Source organism: Rhinatrema bivittatum, chromosome 6 (assembly GCF_901001135.1).
Source record: "Rhinatrema bivittatum chromosome 6, aRhiBiv1.1, whole genome shotgun sequence".
NCBI classification, from domain to species: Eukaryota; Metazoa; Chordata; class Amphibia; order Gymnophiona; family Rhinatrematidae; genus Rhinatrema; species Rhinatrema bivittatum.
Window position 1 is genome coordinate 4953602 of NC_042620.1, and position 22554 is coordinate 4976155.

Here is a 22554-nt window from a genome sequence, read left to right on the forward strand (position 1 = left end):
CTCACCGCTCCCCGGCTGCAGAGCACGGCCCCCTCCTAACCCTCCTCCCTCTAATTCTGTCTGGGGAGGGCGGAAGCGCCGCGCTCGGTGTACAAAGAGCCCAGCTGCTGCCTGCCTTTCCACGTCGGCACCAGTCCTGGGCCTTTGAACTCGGTGCCGCGGCCCCGTTAGGGCTTCAGCGCAGGCCGGTGAGGTGGCAGCTCTGCGCCTGGTGCCAGGCCTCACTGAATAATGAATTACGCCACTGGTTTTGTCTGCACCGCCGCCCCGGGATGCTTAGGGGATCCCCAGTTATTTTCTATGCTAGCTCTGAATTTACCTCCCTGGAGTCTTGTTCTAGAGCAGTCCTTGCTTCTCGTACCCTGTTTATATACCTTTGAGATATCTGAATGGCTCCATCCATATCCCCCTGCCTCCTCACCTCTTGGGTACGTGTAATTGAGCTCTCACCAGTTAGAGCTTTTTGATAGAGACCAAACACCATTTTGGTAGCCCATCTCTGCGCCGCCTGCACCCTGGCCTCCAGAACTGGACACAGTATCCCAGATAGCTCATCAAGGACCTGATCGGATGCATTCTCACCAACGTCTTCCTCTTGTTGTGTCACAGGGTGAGTGCCCTTCAGCTGTGGTAAGATTGGCGCTGCACGGCTGGTGGACCACTTGAACCCCCAATGACAGTAGGCAGGCTCGCTCAGACTAGAAGAGGATCCAAGCTTCACCTTTACTGGTCTCTTCCCCCAGGTTGAGCCAAGGTCCTGAGGAGAGCGGTCTGGCAGCGTTGGAAGCTAGGCTGAGGTGGGGGGCAGTCAGAGGTCACTGCTGGTGTCAGTATCCAGAGCAGAGGTGCTGCGACCGCTGTGGCTCACCTCTTGCTTGACTACACTGACTCCTCAGGGTCAACTCGCGGCCTCCGCCAGCTATCACCGACCTGCACGCCCTGGTTCCCGGGTCCCCCTGGTAAACACAAAAAAATAGATGCCTGGATCTTTTCCAACACTTTATTGATGCAGAGACGTGTCAAGTAAAAACGCCCGACTCAGGCCGAGTTTCGCAGCTTTACAGCCGCTGCCTCAGGGGCTCCACTATTCCAATCAATGATGCTGTTTCATCCAATCAATTGCACTAGTATTGCCAGCAGTACAAGAACAACTTGTGCACGAAGGTTCAAATCGCAAGCCAGCATAACAGACCGTAGTCTCCATTGTAAGCGGGTGACATCACAGGGTGGAGCCCAATCACGGAACACTTCTGTCAAAGTTTCTAGAACTTTGACTGGCCCCTACTGGGCATGCCCAGCACGGCACCAACCCTGCAGCCAGCAGGGGTCCCCCTTCAGTCTTCTTTTTTCCGCGCAGCAGTAGCCTCGCGGGTTAAGGAGCTCTAGAGATTCCTGACTGGAATTTTCCTTATGGAACTTCTTTAAAAAAAATTTTAAAATTCTACCCCATAGGGGTCCCCCTATCGATATCCGTACTCCGCAGTCGAAAGGTAAGGCTTTACCCTCGTTTGCGGTCGATTCCCGTCGAGTTTTCCCTTCGGGGCCTACCGGCCATTGACCGCACCATGGCTAACGTTTTGTCGAAGCCATGGCGTCGGGTTTTCGTCGGTGCCCCGATTGTCCTCGGACAATGTCCATCACAGACCTGCATAGAGTTTGTGTATTGTGCTTGGGGGCCGGCCATGATACCCTAACTTGCACCAAATGTGCCCAAATGTTGCCGAAGGGCTGTAAAGCCCGCTTAGAAAAGATGGAGTTTCTTTTTCATTCAAAACCCCCAACTCCATCGACCACTTCGACTTCGTCTGAGCCGATGCCATCGACCTCTCGCCAGCAGCAGGACACCGGTGCTGCCTGACTGGCATCGACTACTCCGAAGGTGTCGACTTCTTCCTCATCGCCTCAGGAGAAGGACCGAGGCACTGATGAAAACCCGACACCATGGCTTCGACATCGGATGGCGAAGAAACACCGATACCCATACCGCTATCTAGAATTTTGCCACTGTCTCATCTATCGATGTCGCTGGTTCCATCGGTGCCACCATCGATGCCGTCAGTGCCTCTTCCGATACCGTCAATGCCCAGGCCTGGCCCTTCGGGAATAATGCCATTTCTTCCTTCTGAAGATCCTCAGGGAGCTGGTGATCAACCTTATGATCCTTGGACTGATGACTCTTCCCAGGATACAGATGATCTGCCTTCAGAGCCCTCTCCCCCTGAAGAGAGAAGGCGTTCTCCTCCAGAGGATCCGTCCTTTATTAACTTTCATTAAAGAAATGTCTGAGACAATTCCATTTCAGCTTCAGACAGAAGAGGATTCAAGGCACAAGATGCTGGAAGCACTCCAGTTCCTTGATTACCCCTAAGGAACTCATGTCCATTCCTATTCATGAAATCCTCATTGACCTGCTGAAGAGGAATTGGGAACACCCAGGTTCAGTTCCGCCTGTCAACCGTAAAACAGATGCCACCTATCTTGTACAGTCGGCTCCTGGGTTTCAAAGGTCTCAACTGGATCATCACTCTGTGGTTGTGGAATCAGCCCAGAAAAAGGCACGTCGTTCCAAACCTCAGTCCTCCATACCTCTAGGGAAGGATCAAAAATCCCTGGATGCGTTTGGCAGATGGGTCTTTCATGGCTCAATGCTTATATCTCGCATTGCTTCTTAACAGTTATACATGACCCAGTATAACAGAAACCTTTTTAAGAAGATCCAGGATTTCTCTGAATCTTTACCTGACCAGTTCCAGGATGACCTTAATGCTCTGGCTCAAAAAGGCCTGGATGCGGGCAAGCATGAGTCCGCGCTGCGTACGGCATATTTGACACTGACTCTAGGGTGTCCGCAGCTGGGATTAGTGCAAGAAGGTGGGCCTGGTTGAAATCCTAAGACCAGAGGTACAGGACAGGTTACCACCTCAACTTCCTGACTGTACCGGCGGACTCCCCACCTCGGCTGACGTGGGGATCGTCCCACCACTCTCCCCTTCTAGAAGAGGAGATTTTAACCCTCCTCCAGTCCCGAGCAATAGAACCAATAGAACCCTCTCCCAACAGGGGCAAGGGTTCTATTCCCAGTATTTCCTCATCCCAAAAAAGTCAGGTGGCGTTCGTCCAATCCTGGACCTTCGTGCCCTAAACAAGTATCTACAAAGGGAAAAGTTCAGGATGGTGACCTTGGGCTCTCTACTTTCTCTTTTACAAAGAGGGGATTGGCTGTGCTCTCTGGATCTCTAAGACGCATACACACACATCTCAATTATTCCATCTCATCACAAATTCCTGCGATTCCTGGTTGGCCCTCGCCACTTCCAGTACCGTGTACTACCATTCGGCGTAGCGTCCGCCCCACAAGTCTTTTCCAAGTGCCTCGTGGTGGTCGCAGCCTTCCTCCGGAATCAGGGTGTCTATGTCTACTCTTATCTTGACGATTGGTTGATAAGGGATCCGACTCAACAAGCCGCATTGGCATCCTTGCGTCTCACTCTCCATACCCTGATCTCCCTAGGGTTTCTAATCAACTATCCCAAATCCAAGATAGTTCCATCCCAAACCCTATCTTTTATAGGGACCGACCTAAACACTATACAGGTGAAAGCCTTCCTCCCTCAGGATCGGGCTTTCAGCCTGGCCTCCCTGGCACATCTTTTACAGACCTGAGTATCCTCGACTGCTCGTCACTTCCTCATATTGCTGGGTCACATGGTGTCCAAGGTGCATGTCACTCCGATGCCCGCCTAGCCATGAGAGTAATGCAGTGGACCTTAAAATCCCAGTGGGTTCAAGCTTGTCAGCCAATGTCCAGTATTACCACACAGCTCCGCCTGTTGCTCGCCTGGTAGATGCAACACTCCAATCTACTTCAAGGCCTTCCATTTCAGGCTCCAGAACCTCAAATTACCTTGACGACAGATGCCTCCAACCTCATGGGAACCTGGTCTCCAGAGGAAGCCAAACACCAGATAAATTTCCTGGAGCTTCGGGCAATCAGATATGCTCTCAAGGTTTTTCAGGATTGCATTTCCAACAAAGCCATCCTAATTCAAACCGACAATCAGGTGGCGATGTGGTACATCAACATGCAAGGGGGAACGGGCTCCTACCTCCTGTGTCAGGAAGCTGCACAGATATGGGCGTGGGCCCTTTCCCACTCGATGCACCTCACAGCCACCTACTTGCCGGGCGTGGACAATGTGTTGGCGGACAAATTGAGTTGCACATTTCATCCGCACAAGTGGTCTCTCAACCCCATGGTAATGGACACAATATTCCAACGTTGGGGTTACCCTCACATACACCTCTTTGTGTCAGCCACAACCGCAAAGTAGAAAACTTCTGCTCTCTAACTCGCAGCCACCACTCGCAACCGAGGGACGCTTTCGCCCTCTCGTGGGCCAGTGGTCCTCTACGCGTACCCTCCACTTTCACTCATATCGAAGTCTCTCGTGAAGTTACGGAGGGACAAGGGCTTAATGATTCTAATAGCCTCTCATTGGCCCTGCCAGGTGTGGTTCCCAATCCTCCAGGACCTCTCATGGCGCTGACACATTCCTCTGGGGAAGGATCCGCTTCTAATAACTCAGAACTACGGGTGCCTACGCCACCCCAACCTCCAGGCCCTATCCCTGACGGCCTGGATGTTGAAAGGTTAATACTCCAACCTCTTAACCTTTCAGAGTCGGTGTCCCGAGTCCTAGTAGCTTCACGAAAGCCTTCCATGAGAAGGTCTTATCGTTATAAATGGAAGAGGTTTACAGTCTGGTGCACTTCCATGTACGTAGACCCCTTCACTTGTTCCACGGCGAAGTTTCTGGACTATCTCTGGCACCTGTCAGAGTCAGGCCTGCAAACTTCCTCCATCAGGGTGCACGTCAGTGCGGTAGCCGCGTTTCATAAGGGCGTGGGGGATGTCGCTATTTCAACACAACCCTTAGTAACGCGCTTCATGAGATGCTTGCTCCACTTAAAAACTCCACTGCGCCCTCCGCCCCTGCTTGGGACCTTAACGCGGCTCCTGAAACCTGCATTTGAGCCTCTCCACTCCTGTGGTCTGCATTATCTCACCGGGAAAGTAGTTTTTCTTTTCGCTATGACCTCCGCTCGCAGAGTTAGTGAGTTGCAGGCTCTAGTTACCTACCTGCCTTACACTAGAAATCTGCATGACAGGGGAGTGCTCCCCACTCACCCTAAGGTTTTTTTTTTTAATTTTATTTTATTTTTATTGAAATTTAAACAAAATCTTACAGAAACAAATTGTTCCAAGAATAACAGATAATTCAGAAATAGCCCTTATTTAGAGGAAATCAGTACGTCTAGATATAAAAATGACATCTCAATTCTGAAAAATAATAGGAAACTTGGGAGTCCACAGGTAATATTCATATAGTAACAATAAATAACCCGTTTAGAGTACGACTCATGCAATAACTCACTTATGCGCTACATCCCTGTGGTGCTATCTCAGGAGTGTGAATCTAAGTACAATTTTAATTGCAAAGGATGAAAGAAAATATATCTAGACTGTTGGTAAATTACAAAGCATTTGCAAGGGAAACGGAGAGTAAATGTTGCCTCCACCCCCTTGATATTTATTATTTATTTATTTAACAGTTTTTTATGCCGACCTTCATAGTAAATTACCATATCGGATCGGTTTACAGTTTAACAAAGGGAAAAACTAGAGTAACAATTCACATAAACAAAAGATAACAATAATAGCCTGCCAACCGCGAGGCGCTGCGTCCAGGCCCTTCCTCGTTCGAGGCCCAACTTACCTGCGTCCACAGCGATCCCCCAGCCTGCCAATCACGAGCCAGGCGCCGGGGTGACCTCATCACCAGCCGCCGCCTCAGGGGCATTTAATCGGCGTTCTTCTCCGGCGGCCTTCTCTTCTTCGACGGACTTCGGGGGAAGCGGCTGCTCGGGCCTGCGCGATCGGCGCGAAAAGCCAGTCGGGGTAAGGCCTTCGATTTTACCCTTCCCCCCAACGGGCTCCCTGCCGACCGCGAGGCGCTGCGTCCAGGCCCTTCCTCGTTCGAGGCCCAACTTACCTGCGTCCACAGCGATCCCCCAGCCTGCCAATCACGAGCCAGGCGCCGGGGTGACCTCATCACCAGCCGCCGCCTCAGGGGCATTTAATCGGCGTTCTTCTACCGGCGTCGTGCGCCCGGCGTCGCGCGCACGAAGGAGCGCGACAAAGGGGCCTGCCCCTTTGTTTCGCCCCTTCGTGTCGCCCTGTGCAGCGCTCTACTATTCCTCCTACACTGCATCCAGTAATGTGACTAAGGCTAAGATCACCCCGTCAAAATCCGACGCTTGCCCTTTGGAGACAAGAATACACTAAGAACAGGCCATGGACTATACACAAACTTCTGCCACCCCATGTTACAAATTTCAAATACTGTGTTCTTTTCACGTCAAGCGTATCAAACGTGAGTCCAGTATCTGCATTTCATAACCTACGTTATCTAAATGCCTGACTACCATTTGTAACTGTAACTGTTATAATACTACTAGTTGTTATATTACAACTACAATTTGCAATTGTTTGCTATATTACATTAAGCTATTCTCCTGCATTACCCTTACCAATTGCTGTCAGCTGTGAAATTGCATGTCTTCTACACCAACTCCACTACTCCCACCAAGTGCAATAGTTTGTTTAAGTTGCCTCAATCTGTTCATTTGTAATACCGTGCATGCATCTGCATTATTCTGCTACAATTGTTTTAAATCTATTTAATTGCCTTAAGGTTCCCTCACATCCCAATTTGTTTTGCTTTCCAATACAACTGTTTACTAGCCCCCCATCCAATAATGCCCCCTCACGCTCACCATCGTCCACCCATTTACCCACTCGGACCCACTTCTAAACTATTCCTCCCCTCTTACAGCCACCACAACACTCAAAAAAGGCGTCTGACCTCCATCCCTATATCTCCCACCTCCCAGGCCCTTACCATCTCCCTCATTTCACTTCTACTCATCAACGCCCAATCCCTTAAACAAAAAACACACCTTCTCAATGACATTCTAACTGACTCCAAACCAGAAATCTTTGCAGTAACCGAAACCTGGTTCAAACCCTGCGACACCCCCCTCATTAACCAACTACCTTCCGAAAACTATGACATTTTCTCTATCCCCCGAAAAAAGAAAAGAGGAGGGGGCCTACTCCTCATAGCTAAAAAAGAATTCAAGCTCACCTCACAAACCTGCAATATTCCCAACCAATATGAAGTAGGCCTGTTCAAATCGCAATCCCTACAAATATGCCTTATATATACCCCTCCTGGTCTACTAGAAAAAGACCCCTCCCCCCTCATTGAATTCCTCACCATCTCCCTCTCCCCCGACATCCCCACGATACTCCTTGGCGACTTTAACCTGCATGTCGACACCATCCCACAATCCCCTACATGCGAAGCCTTCATCACAACCTTAGACGCAATGGGCCTTACCCAACTTATCCACTCTCCAACCCACAAAGCTGGTCATACCCTTGACCTCATTTTCACCAACTCACTCATAAACATCATCCACTCCCCTACATGCCTTCCTGTCCCCTGGTCCGATCACTCCATCATCAACACAATTCTCTCTCTACAAACCCCTCCCACCTCCCCCCCTACCCAGCCTAAATCCTTCCAATTCCGTAAAACCTGCCCTATAGATACCCTGGCCACGGCTTGCTCCAACATCACAAACCATATTGACCAAGAGTCAGCAGACAGTGCTATATCCACCTGGACAGAAACTACCCTGAAAATCGCCAACAACCTCTGTCCATTCATTCAAAAAACAATCACCCAAACCAAATCATCTAAAAAACCCTGGTACACCCAGACACTCAAAACCCAAAAAATCCAGCTTAGAACAGCAGAAAGACACTGGCGCAAACACCCCACCACTGCCACAAAAACCATTTATTACCAACTCATGCACGCATATAGAAACGCTATTCAAACTACAAAAAAGGAATACTATGCCAAGAAAATTCACCACCTCCAATTCAACCCAAAAGCACTGTTCACCCTAGTCTCAAATCTTACCAAACCTAATATGTCTGCACCCCAAGTCCCCTCCACACAGACCCGATGCAATGATATTGCCCTATTCTTTAAGAACAAAATAGCTAACATCACCGCCAAGTTTACCCCTAACCCCAAAAATTCCCCCAACACTAACAGTATAACCCCCTCCATCCTACAAACACCTAACATCCTCACTTCTTTTGAACCCTCCTCAACACTAGAAATAGAAAACATTTTAAAAAAGATGAGACCCTCCTCCCACCCCTCAGACACTATCCCTACTAAACTACTACTCGCTATTCCTAAAACAATAGCCACCTCACTCTCCAAAATCGTGAATTGCTCCCTGGAACACGGCCTGGTACCCAACTCCCTGAAACAAGCTGTGGTCAAACCTATCCTAAAAAAACCCTCCCTTGATCCTTCCAACCTATCCAACCTCCGTCCCATCTCCAATCTCCCTTTCCTCTCCAAAATCATTGAGAAACTAGTTAATTCCCGCCTCTCTGACCACATAGAACAATCCAACATACTCCCACCTACACAACATGGCTTTCGTAAACACCTCAGTACCGAATCCCTACTCCTTTCCCTCACAGACACCATCATCAAAGGAATGGATGCCGGTAAATCCTATCTCATTGCCATGCTAGATATTTCCGCTGCCTTCGATACTATAAATCATAACATCCTTATCAACACTCTCACCAGTATAGGAATCTCAGGTACTGCCCTCTCCTGGATAAAGTCCTTCCTCCAAAACCGCACCTACACAGTCCTCATTGATAATTACACATCCCCCCCTGTTAATCTCGACTGTGGCGTCCCCCAAGGATCCTCCCTCTCTTCCTCGCTATTCAACATTTACATGCTCCCCCTCACAAACCTCCTTTCTAACCTTGGTATTACACACTTCATCTATGCAGATGATGTGCAAATACTCATTCCTTTCACAGATACTGTACTCATTGCTCTACATAGATGGGACACCATTCTCACTTCCATTAACCAACTTCTCACCGACATGCACTTAGCCCTCAACCCTCAGAAAACTGAACTCCTCCTCATCTCCTCCAAACATGCACCCATACCCTGTCCCTCCACGCTTCAGACTCCTAACTTTATCTCCGACACAAGAAACTTGGGTGTTATACTTGACAACCAACTAACCTTCAAACCATATATCAAATCTATCCTTAGCAGTTGCTATTTCAAACTCCAAACCCTCAAAAAACTCAAACCCCTCCTCTACTTCCATGACTTCCGCACAGTACTCCAATCACTAATTTTTTCAAAAATCGATTACTGTAACGCACTCTTACTTGGACTCCCTGCCACCCACCTCAGACCTCTCCAACTCCTTCAAAACGCTACTGCACGCATCCTCTCTAATGTCAAGAAGAAAGACCACATTACCCCCACCCTCATCAATCTCCATTGGCTGCCCATCCATTCACGCATCCTATACAAGACCCTTACCCTCATCCACAAAAGTATTACTAATGAACACTACAACTGGTTAAGCCCACCCTTCCTCCCTCGTACCTCCACAAGACCTACCCACTCCTCCCTTCGTGGAACTCTTATCCCCCCATCTATAAAATCCACAAGACTCATCTCCACCACCAATAGGGCCCTTTCCCTCGCAGGCCCTTCCCTGTGGAACTCCATGCCACTTGACCTTCGCACCGAAACCTCCACACCCACCTTTAAAAAGAAACTCAAAACCTGGCTCTTCCTCCAAGCATACCCCCAATCACCTTCACCACCTATAAACACCTTAACCCAACCTCCATCTAGTACTAGTACTAACACCCCCACCACAGGACCTACACCCATCCCCTCAAGACAACCACAAACCCCTCACTTATCATGCACACAATAATTTATCTCTTATTAGCACCGTACATATCTTCTTACCCTTTTCACTGTTGCCCTTGCGCATTTTCAAATATTGCACACAACCTATGTACATACCACTTGTTCTTTGTTTCCCTGTACATATTTTCTCCTCACGTTTCCGTCTTCACCCCCCCCTGCCCCCCCCCCTTTGTCTCGACCACCCCCTCCCCTCCCTCCCCTATTTATTTAGTTATTGATCTGTTACTATGTTCTAGGTTACACAATGTTCCTTGTAAAGGCTTTGCCTATATATATCCTTGTTTTAAGTTATCTGTAAACCGGCACGATGTGCAAACAGTTGCCGGTATATAAAATTAAATAAATAAATAAAATAAATAAATAAGTAGGAATAAGTCAAAGTTACAATCAACAGGGGGAGAGAACTTGGAAGCTTGCAACAAGCTGGAAAGAAGAAAGGCTGGTAAAAATATTGTTACCATAGAGTGTACGAGTTAAAAACTTAAGAACGGTGCTTTAACCTGAAAGTCTCAGAGTCCATTTTTTTTTTTTTTCTTTGAGAAACGGAGTGCCAGACCGGGTAGGAATGAAGGCCAATTAGTAATTGTCTGGTGGTTCAGGGAAGGCTTGGTGAAAGAGCCAGGTTTTGAGTCTTTTTCTAAAAGTTAAAAGGCAGGGCTCCAGTCTGAGATTTGATGGGATGCTATTCCAGATAGATGGGCCTGCTATCGAAAAGGCTCTGTCTTTGGTCGTAGCGAGGCGTGTGGCTTTAGTGGGGGGAACATTAAGAGTGCCTTTGTAAATATCTCTAGTTGGTCTGATAGAAGAGTAGAGTTTGAATGGAATTTCCAGGTCAAGTTGAAGTTGATGATGGATGGTTTTGTGGATTAAGGTGATTGATTTGTATATTGATTTATATATATATATTTTATATTTATATTTATATATATATTTATATATATAATATATATTTATATATTTTATAATACATATATAATATATATAATATATATAAATATATATTATATATATATATATATATATATATATATATAATATAATATATATATTATATATATTTATATATATAATATATATTTATATATATATATATTTATATATATTTATATATATTATTTGTATATTTATTATTGATTTGTATATTGATTTGATATGACTTCCTTCCTCATCGAGAGGAATCTCTTTCTTGTTTCTTGAGTGTTCTTTGTCACCTCAGGGTATCTCCGTACTCTGTATCCGTGAAAATGATGTTGTTGGTTAGGAAGGAATATTCTTAAGACCGAGTCCCTTTCTGTAACAGACAGCGAGGTATCTCTCATTTCTGTAACCGTCTAGCAATGCTGCAATATTTAAAGAGGTTTCCTGTCCTTCTCGTTGTGGCTGCAAAACTTCCTCTTTAATCCTAGCTATGTAGTATTTCTTTGACATGGCAGGAATTCCTTCTGGGGGGAATTTTAATACATTTATTAAAGAACTTTTAAACAATTCTCTTGGGGAAACTGCTTTCATCCTTGGAAAATTAAGGATTCTCAGGTAAACTCTTCTACTTTCATTTTCCAATGTTTCCATTCTATTAAAGCAGATAGTATCTGACGTAATAAGATTATTTTTAACTTCTTCCACCTTTTTGATTTTCCACTCCATCTCTCTTACTGAGTTTTCCAACAAAATTACCTTGGAACCAAGCTTTTCAGTATTCTCTAAATTTTCCTTTAACGTGCCAAGGTATTTATCTGATAACAAAACGTTCCACATAGAGTCTGAAGTTATTATTGCAGGTTTAACCAATGGCGTTTGACAAATAATTTGTACCTCTGGTTCACTTTCTCCCTGCTCCACAGGGTCCCCTTCTTCCTCAGCTGCAGCAGCGGCTTCAGAGCCCGTGGCGCCCTGTAAGAGAAGAGCGTGCGATATCCACCTCTCAGATCTTATCAAAGCTGCTTGCTCCTCTCTCCATTCGGCAGTACCTTCTCCGAGAATCCGGGTTGGTGGTTCTGGGGTCGGCGCACCGGGATATTCCTTCTGCCGTGGAGCTCGGCGTCTGCTCAAGGTCGGCGGCTCCCGCGGCTCCTCCCTCCGGTGTCTGTTGCACAGCTCAGGAGAACATCGCCTCGATTAGCGGTTGTCTGTAATCCAAATTTGGTGTAGAGGTAACATTTCATTTTACTTTTCCCTTTCGCTTAGTGTGAGGCATTTCAGGAAAAGATTCCAAGCAATTAGGCACTTAGGAAAAATCTTCCACGGAGCGAGGCGCTGTACGTCCATCTAGGACTCCCCTCACCCTACGTTTTTACCAAAGGTAGTATCGGAATTTCATCTTAATCAATCCATCATCCTACCTACCTTTTTTCCCTGGCCCCATGCAAACCCAGGAGAACAGGCTCTGCATTCTTTGGACTGCAAACGTACATAAGAACATAAGAAAATGCCATACTGGGTCAGACCAAGGGTCCATCAAGCCCAGCATCCTGTTTCCAACAGTGGCCAATCCAAGCCATAAGAACCTGGCAAGTACCCAAAAACTAAGTCTATTCCATGTAACCATTGCTAATGGCAGTGGCTATTCTCTAAGTGAACTTAATAGCAGGTAATGGACTTCTCCTCCAAGAACTTATCCAATCCTTTTTTAAACACAGCTATACTAACTGCACTAACCACATCCTCTGGCAACAAATTCCAGTGTTTAGTTGTGCCCTAACCTTCTATCTAGACCGCACGTTGGCCCACAGGAAATCCACTCAACAGTTTGTTTCTTTTGACACCATCAAATTGGGAAATCCTGTGAGAAAGCAGACCCTCTCCTCCTAGTTATAGAACTGTGTTTCTTTTTGCTACCAGCAAGCAGACCTTCCGCTACCAGAATTTGTAAACGCACACTACTGTCAGGACCATGGCGACATCAGTAGCGCCCCTACGCTTAGTGCCACTTCCTGATATCTGTAAGGCTGCTCCCTGGAGCTCTCTCCACACCTTCGCAGCACATTATTGCTTAGATAAGACTGGCAGACAAGATTTCATCTTCGGCCAGTCTGTTCTACGCAACTTGTTTTCAGTTTAACTACCCAACATCCTTCCACCAACCCGTCCAGGGTTTCAGGATGCCCTCCTAACCAAATTCCACCCCAGTTGTTGTGCTTGTTGCCCGTCTTTGGGTGCATTTGGTGCATTGCTCAGGCATCCTCAGCTCGCTACTCACCCATATTTGAGGACTACCGTCCTGTGAGAACACCTGTTACAGGTAAGCAACTCTGCTAAATGTATCACTTTCTTTCTTTGTAATACACCTGCAAGGATGGCGTAATAAAAAGGTAGCCCCTAAAGATATCGCCTCCTGTCTCATATTTAGAAAACCCTTACGGCTCTCCTGTGTGATCTTGGATATATCCGGAAACATGCGGACCTTACTGCCATGAAACAAAGTGTTTACATTTTTGAAGTAACATACCATTAATTTACTAATATCCTTTCCTTTATGAAAGAGACTAACAATGTGGAAAAATCTATAACCGCTGTGGCACAAGATTCCAAAAAATGTGTCAAATTTTGAAAATCAATAGGAGGAGCAGCCTGTTCCTTTAAACGATTTTGTACATTTGAAGGAAGAAAATACACCTTATTTATCAAAGGAAATTGTGTCTCAGGTAAATTAAGGATTTCTGCAAGATATCTCTTAAAAGTAATTATCGGCATTTCCCCCATTATTCTTGGAAAATGTATTAGTCTTAAATTTAGAAGAATGTTCCAATTCTCTAAGAGTTCTAAACGCGGAGATAGAGCCGCTCTATCTTTTATGGTGGCAATATTAAAGTTCTTTATCTGTAGAATATCCGCCTCTGCCTTTGCAACGGTGCTCTGAACTTGAATCAGTGCGTTTTCTTGAGCTTGTGTTTTTTGGTTCACGGATGACGTCATTCTTCAAGGACTCTTAAGCCGGCTGACCCTGCCTACCTACGACTTGGCAACAAGTTCCCGCATTGCTGAAACTGCTTTGCTCGCTACAGACGTTTGTTCCAGCTCCTGGTTCTGTGGTGTGAGACGTTCTGGGTACCCGCTCCTTGGGGGCCCCTCCTGTCTCTGGCTATCCGCTCCTCGGAGGGCCTTCCACCTAGGACTTCTGCCTGCTCCATTCCCCGGGACCTTCTCTGGAACTTTCACTCTGCTACAGTGAGTACCCCACTCTGCGGACCATTGCCATTATATCTAGGAACCCTCATCGGTGTACCGCACTCTGCGGACCATTGTCATACCATTACTACAGAGGATCCCTCATCGGTGTTCCCCACTCTGCGGACCATTGCCATTATATCTAGGAACCCTCATCGGTGTACCGCACTCTGCGGACCATTGTCATATCATTACTACAGAGGAACCCTCATCCGTGTACCCCACTCTGCGGACCACTGTCATACCATTACTACAGAGGAACCCTCATCGGTGTACCGCACTCTGCGGACCATTGACATACCATTAATACAGAGGATCCTTCATTGGTGTACCCCACTCTGCGGACCATTGCCATTATATCTAGGAACCCTCATCGGTGTACCCCACTCTGCGGACCATTGACATACCATTACTACAGAGGAACCCTCATCGGTGTACCCCACTCTGCGGACCACTGTCATACCATTACTACAGAGGAACCCTCATCGGAGTACCCCACTCTGCGGACCACTGTCATACCATTACTACAGAGGAAGCCTCATCAGTGTTCCCCACTCTGTGGACCATTGCCATTATATCTAGGAACCCTCATCGGTGTACCGCACTCTGCAGACCATTGACATACCATTACTACAGAGGATCCCTCATCGGTGTACCCCACTCTGCGGACAATTGTCATACCATTACTACAGAGGAACCCTTATCCGTGTACCCCACTCTCCGGACAATTGTCATATCATTACTACAGAGGGACCCTCATCGGGGTACCCCACTCTGCGGACCATTGTCATACCATTACTACAGAGGGACCCTCATCGGTGTACCCCACTCTGCGGACCATTGCCATACCATTACTACAGAGGAACCCTCATCGGTGTACCCCACTCTGTGGACCATTGCCGTACCATTACTACAGAGGAACCCTCATCGGTGTACCCCACTCTGCGGACCTTTGCTGTTCCATTACTACAGAGGAACCCTCATTGATGTACCCCACTCTGCGGACCATTGCCGTTCCATTACTACAGAGAAACCCTCTTTGGTGTACTCCGCTCCGCGGGCAATGTCACTCTACTTCTCTAATAAAGTTTCAAGGACTCTCAAGCTAGTACTAACATCAGCTCCCGTGCTGACATTCCATGACTCCACCACCAGGGGTCACTCTCTCTAGCTTCCTCTGCCTCTCACTTTTCTCTCTCCAGCACTTGTTGCTCTACATGCCTCACAGCTGAGAACTCGCCTCCCAATGATGAGGCTCACGGGGCTCCTCCCCATGGGCACTACCATCTCTCACCTCGGCCCGGGGGCCCACATACCCACAAATCCTAACACGAGATCAGGGCCCAAGAGGCAGTCAGAGTGAGAGAAAGACAAGGACAAGAGGATGGAGACCAGATGAGGAACTGTACTGTAACGGATCTGGATGGTGGTGCCAAGGAGTGGTTGATGCAACCTAACGTATAACCCGCTAAGTCCACTCCATCATCTGGTGGGCACGCCCTGTGATAGGATGGATTGGAGCTTCCCCTATACCACCCGCCTTTCCCGTTGCTGTGTCCGTCGCTGTCTGACGTCTCTGCTCCGCCCACCTTACCTAGTTGGTGACTCCCTTCGGGGTTGATGGAAGGCTAGCTGCTGTGGCGTCTGCAAGCCGCCATGTTGACCAGATGCCTAAGGGCGCGCGTACACGCCCCGACTGATGAATCAGCATTGGTGCAAACCTCAGGGGCATCCCCCTGAGATGACATCACTGGCTCCAGATATTTAAGGTCTCAGTTTTCGCTAACAAGATGAGTTAGCAAGGGTTTGCTTCCTCCTGGTCATTGCGGATCGGATTCGCTCTCCGCAAACCTAGCTACTCTGCCTCCTCGGACTTCACTAGAGGTACCCGATCCTCTGGGGCCTCACTCTCTTTACTTTTCAGGTCGCAGTCCGGAACCGGTACTCGCTCCTCAAGGGCCCACGTCCCGGACCTGCCCCTGGATATCACTTCTGCTAAGAAGTCATCGCTGCTTACAACATCAGTGATTTTACATCTATCTCTCAGAGCTTTCCCTGGGACCAGGTACTCACTCCTCGAGGGTCTAATGCATACCATCTCCTGGGCCTCTATGAGACATTGTGTGAGTGATACCTTCAGGTTCTGTCCATGAACTCTGCATACCCTGCCTACTCACTATATTTCAGCCACCTTGGGATCGCTGTTCCAGTACCTGAGGGACTACAGCCCAGCCGGGTGCTTCCAGCTCACTACTGCCACCTTTGGTGGTTTAACATATTGCTTACTAAGAAGTCTTTATTGCTTAACATCAGTGAGTCTATATTTATCTCTCAGAGCTTTCCCTGGAACCAGGTACTCGCTCCTCGAGGGCCTAATGCATACCAACTCTTGGGCTGCCTTAAGAGAGACTATTGTGTGAGTGTTACCGTCAAGGACTTGTTCCTGAACTCTGCATGTCTTGCCTACTCACCTTCTTAGTTTCTCTACAGCTCAGCCACCTGGGGATCGCTGTTCCAGTACCTGAGGGACTACAGCCCAGCCGGGCTCTTCCAGCTCACTACTGCCACCTCTGGTGGTTTACTATATTGTCTAATAAAAGAACTAGTGTGTGTCTGTCTCCATACTCTGAGCCTGACCGGTGGTCCCTCTCGGGAGCTTCCCCGAGGGCGTGGTCACCTGCCACTGGTCCAAGGATCCACCCACAACTATTCTAAATAACAACAGGTAGCTCATCACAGAGCTTTATCAACAGAGCTTTCTAACAGATTGCTAACTCCTATCTGATTGCTCTTCCCATCAGATAGCAGATTCACGACACCCACAGGTTGAGCCCTTGGGTTCTGGCAGGTGGCAAGAACAAGAATCCAAGGCCAGACAGAAGTCAGAGCAGGCGGTTGACAAGGAGAACCAGGAAACGAGCCAGAGGTCAGGGCAGGCAAGGAGAACCAGGAATGGAGCCAGAGGTCAGGGCAGGCAGCAGGCAAGGAGAACCAGGAAACGAGCCAGAGGTCAGGGCAGGCAGCAGGCAAGGAGAACCAGGAAACGAGCCAGAGGTCAGGGCAGGCAGCTGACAAGGAGAACCAGGAAACGAGCCAGAGGTCAGGGCAGGCAGCAGGCAAGGAGAACCAGGAAACGAGCCAGAGGTCAGGGCAGGCAGCAGGCAAGGAGAACCAGGAAACGAGCCAGAGGTCAGGGCAGGCAGCTGACAAGGAGAACCAGGAAATGAGCCAGAGGTCAGGGCAGGCAGCTGACACGGAGAACCAGGAAATGAGCCAGAGGTCAGGGCAGGCAGCAGGCAAGGAGAACCAGGAAACGAGCCAGAGGTCAGGGCAGGCAGCAGGCAAGGAGAACCAGGAATGGAGCCAGAGGTCAGGGCAGGCAGCTGACAAGGAGAACCAGGAATGGAGCCAGAGGTCAGGGCAGGCAGCAGACAAGGAGAAGCAGGAAACGAGCCAGAGGTCAGGGCAGGCAGCAGGCAAGGAGAACCAGGAATGGAGCCAGAGGTCAGGGCAGGCAGCAGGCAAGGAGAACCAGGAAACGAGCCAGGGGTCAGGGCAGGCAGCAGGCAAGGAGAACCAGGAAACGAGCAGGAGATGAGGTGCAGGCAGCAGTCAGGAATGGTGAAGGTCCAGGCAGCGGTTAGAATCCAGAGAAGCAAGCCAAGGGAAAGACAAGACAAGGACAGAGACATGACGAGGAAACAGGGGACACAGAGGCAAGGGGAAAATAAGAGGAGAGCAAGGCAGACAGGGACACAGAAGCAAGAACATGGCAGGAGCAAAGGAATGCAGGAACTCAAGAACAAGACAGGAACTGATAGTAACAGAGTAATGACGGCAGAAAGGACCAAATGGTCCATCCAGTCTGCCCAGCAAGCTTCTCATGGTGATATCTACCGCGCCGTGTATCTCATCCCCACATTTCTCTTAAGGGTAGTCCCTGCAGTTACCTCCAATCCTTATGATAAGGGTAGAAATATTTACAATAAAAAAACAAGCAACTGTCAAACCAGAAAAAAAAATTACTTCTAGCAACATTTTTACTGGTGAGGAGCCCTCCTGAAACTTCCAGCACGGCTGGCGTGCTTTGCTTTTGGACTTGGCTGTAGGAGTTCTGTGCTTTTTTCCCTGTCTGCATATGAAGTCAACCCAAATCCCGTTCCACCCCGCCCCCTGCGATGTTGCAGTTGCATCAAAAGGTATCAAGGTGTATTGGTTAAGGGTAGTAATCCCATGCCTTCTGTTAAGGGCAGTAACTGCCGCACCAGCAAGTTACCTCCATGCACTCATTTCTTCATTTCCATCCTGCAGTCTTTAGGGATCCTCAGTGCTTATCCCACGCCTCTTTGAATTTTTCACTGTTTTCATCTTCACCGTCTCCTCAGGAAGGGCCTTCCAGGCATCCACCACCCTTTCCATGAAGAAATATTTCCTGCGTTGGTTCTGAGTCTTCCTCCCTGGAGTTTCATTTTGTGACCCCTAGGTCTACTGATTTCTTTCCAATGGAAAAGGTTTATTGATTGTGCATCATTAAAACCTTTCAGGTATCTGAAGGTAATGGACTTCTCCTCCAAGAACTTATCCAAACCTTTTTTAAACACAGCTACACTAACTGCACTAACCACATCCTCTGGCAACAAATTCCAGAGTTTAATTGTGCACTTGAGTGAAAAAGAACTTTCTCCGATTAGTTTTAAATGTGCCCCATGCTAACTTCATGAAGTGCCCCCTAGTCTTTCTGTTATCCGAAAGAGTAAATAACCGATTCACATCTACCCGTTCTAGACCTCTCATGATTTTAAACACCTCTATCATATCCCCCCTCAGTCGTCTCTTCTCCAAACTGAAAAGTCCTAACCTCTTTAGTCTTTCCTCATAGGGGAGCTGTTCCATTCCCCTTATCATTTTGGTTGCCCTTCTCTGTACCTTCTCCATCGCAATTATATCTTTTTTGAGATGCGGCGACCAGAATTGTACACAGTATTCAAGGTGCGGTCTCACCATGGAGCGATACAGAGGCATTATGACATTTTCTGTTTTATTCACCATTCCCTTTCTAATAATTCCCAACATTCTGTTTGCTTTTTTGACTGCCGCAGCACACTGAGCTGACGATTTCAATGTGTTATCCACTACGACACCTAGATCTCTTCCTTGGGTTGTAGCACCTAATATGGAACCCAACATTGTGTAATTATAGCATGGGTTATTTTTCCTTATATGCATCAACTTGCACTTATTCACATTAAATTTCATCTGCCATTTTGATGCCCAATTTTCCAGCCTCACAAGGTCTTCCTGCAATTTATCACAATCTGCTTGTGATTTAACTACTCTGAACAATTTTGTGTCATCTGCAAATTTGATTATCTCACTCGTCGTATTTCTTTCCAGATCATTTATAAATATATTGAAAAGTAAGGGTCCCAATACAGATCCCTGAGGCACTCCACTGTCCACTCCCTTCCACTGAGAAAATTGTCCATTTAATCCTACTCTCTGTTTCCTGTCTTTTAGCCAGTTTGTAATCCACGAAAGGACATCGCCACCTATCCCATGACTTTTTACTTTTCCTAGAAGCCTCTCATGAGGAACTTTGTCAAACGCCTTCTGAAAATCCAAGTATACTATATCTACCGGTTCACCTTTATCCACATGTTTATTAACTCCTTCAAAAAAGTGAAGCAGATTTGTGAGGCAAGACTTGCCCTGGGTAAAGCCATGCTGACTTTGTTCCATTAAACCATGTCTTTCTATATGTTCTGTGATTTTGATGTTTAGAACACTTTCCACTATTTTTCCTGGCACTGAAGTCAGGCTAACCGGTCTGTAGTTTCCCGGATCGCCCCTGGAGCCCTTTTTAAATATGGGGGTTACATTTGCTATCCTCCAGTCTTCAGGTACAATGGATGATTTTAATGATAGGTTACAAATTTTTACTAATAGGTCTGAAATTTCATTTTTTAGTTCCTTCAGAACTCTGGAGTGTATACCATCCGGTCCAGGTGATTTACTACTCTTCAGTTTGTCAATCAGGTCTACCACATCTTCTAGGTTCACCGTGATTTGATTCAGTCCATCTGAAGCATTACCCATGAAAACCTTCTCCAGTTCGGGTGCCTCCCCAACATCCTGTTCAGTAAACACCGAAGCAAAGAAATCATTTAATCTTTTCGCGATGGCCTTATCTTCTCTAAGTGCCCCTTTAACCCCTCGATCATCTAATGGTCCAACTGACTCCCTCACAGGCTTTCTGCTTCGGATATATTTTAAAAAGTTTTTTACTGTGAGTTTTTGCCTCTGCGGCCAACTTCTTTTCAAATTCTCTCTTAGCCTGTCTTATCAATGTCTTACATTTAACTTGCCAACGTTTATGCATTTTCCTATTTTCCTCTGTTGGATCCTTCTTCCAATTTTTGAATGAAGATCTTTTGGCTAAAATAGCTTCTTTCACCTCCCCTTTTAACCCTGTCTCACTCCTGGCTCCTGCCTCCTGCCTTTGAAACATTAATCTTAGTCCTGGGGTGAGGAGCTCTCTAGTATTGCAGGGAGGTCATTGATGGAGACCTTGAAGAGGGTGGAGCTGAGGTTACCTCCCTGTCTCACTCCTCCCTTCTGTCTGAAGCTGGCTGCTGGCTGAGTATTTTTACCTTACAGCTGATGGAGGAATTCATAGATTTAATTAAATTGGAGATTTCCCCCAATTCCCGTCTCTGTCTCTCTCACGTTCCTCTGTCACAGACTCACATGTCTACATTTCTCTCTCTCCCACTCTCCTAAATCTTTCTTTCTCCTCTTACAGTTGCCCTGTGTCTGGTGCAGGATGTTGGGAATGGGGAAATGATTTTCCTTCTTTCCATTTTCATCGTTCTCTCCTCTCCTCCTCCTAGCTCTCCTTTGCCCCCGGGTTTTTGTCTCCTTTCCTCTATCACTAGACAGAGACATTAATAGAGATGAGATTCTGCCTTTTTTAGGGGAAAGCTGAGAAGTCAGCGCAGTGGGGAGGAGAACCGGTCCAGCGAGTTCCCACACGATGGTAGCAGGAGGGTGGGGAGCGCCCAGCCCTGCTCCAGTATGTGAGAAACTGGAAGTCAGGGCCTGGCACATTACTATTATTATTATTATTATGAAACGGCCGCCCTCGCTGCAGCTTTATTCCATGAGGTGCAGCGCTAACCAATGCTGGTCATGAGGCCAAAAATGGCACCACTTTCCTCTCTAACGCCTCTGACAGAAATCCTTTGGGTCTGAATGAGGAAGCTGACTGGATGTGCGCGACGGTGCAAACGATTTCAATAGCCTAAGACGAGGATCCGTTTTGGGTACTTGCCAGGTTCTTGTGGCCTGGATTGGCCACTGTTGGAAACAGGATGCTGGGCTTGATGGACCCTTGGTCTGACCCAGTATGGCATTTTCTTATGTTCTTCTGTTTCTTCTGTTCTTATGCCCATTAAATTTCAGAGCTTGAAGAAATTTGTATAAAAGAAAGAAGAAAAAATGTATAAAGAAACAAATACAAATTTACCTTTGGATATCCTAATTACTATGCAATAAGCAGTAATCCAACATTCAAAAATGAGCTTTATCAGGAAATATTTATCTTCAATAAAAGAAAGTATAGCTTCTTTACTTATTTTAATGACAAAACTAGTTTAGTCAAATTTACCCCTCAATATCTTTTTTGATTCCAAAAATATTTTCAGATCCTCCGGGTCAAAATATATATACCTAGCATTTTCATATCTTACTAAGCATTTACAGGGATAACGAACTAACATAAGAACATAAGAAATTGCCATGCTGGGTCAGACCAAGGGTCCATCAAGCCCAGCATCCTGTTTCCAACAGAGGCCAAAACCAGGCCACAAGAACCTGGCAATTACCTAAACACTAAGAAGATCCCATGCTACTGAAGCAATTAATAGCAGTGGCTATTCCTTAACTAAACTTGATTAATAGCAGTTAATGGATTTCTCCTCCAAGAACTTATCCAATCCTTTTTTGAACCCAGCTATACTAACTGCACTAACCACATCCTCTGGCAACAAATTCCAGAGTTTAATTGTGCGTTGAGTGAAAAAAAAATGATCTGATTATTCTTAAATGTGCTACCTGCTAACTTCATGGAATGCCCCCTAGTCCATGTTTATGCCCAATTTTCCAGTCTCACAAGGTCCTCCTGTAATTTATCACAATCTGCTTGTGATTTAACTACTCTGAATAATTTCTTCAAAAGTTAAAATTGGTAAAAGATTAAGTATTGTTTATTTTTGGACTATAGATATCGGTAATTGTAATTGACTGTATAAGTCATGATATTTATAAAATTAATAAAATATAAATAAATTAAAAAAATTTTAGAGCATGGCAGGGGAGGCGGGGGTGCCATGCTAGAAAAGAGCGAAGGAGGCTGGCCCCGGAGGGGAGGTGGCGCTGCACACCCTGGTTTAGGAGTCTATTCCTCCCTTGTTTT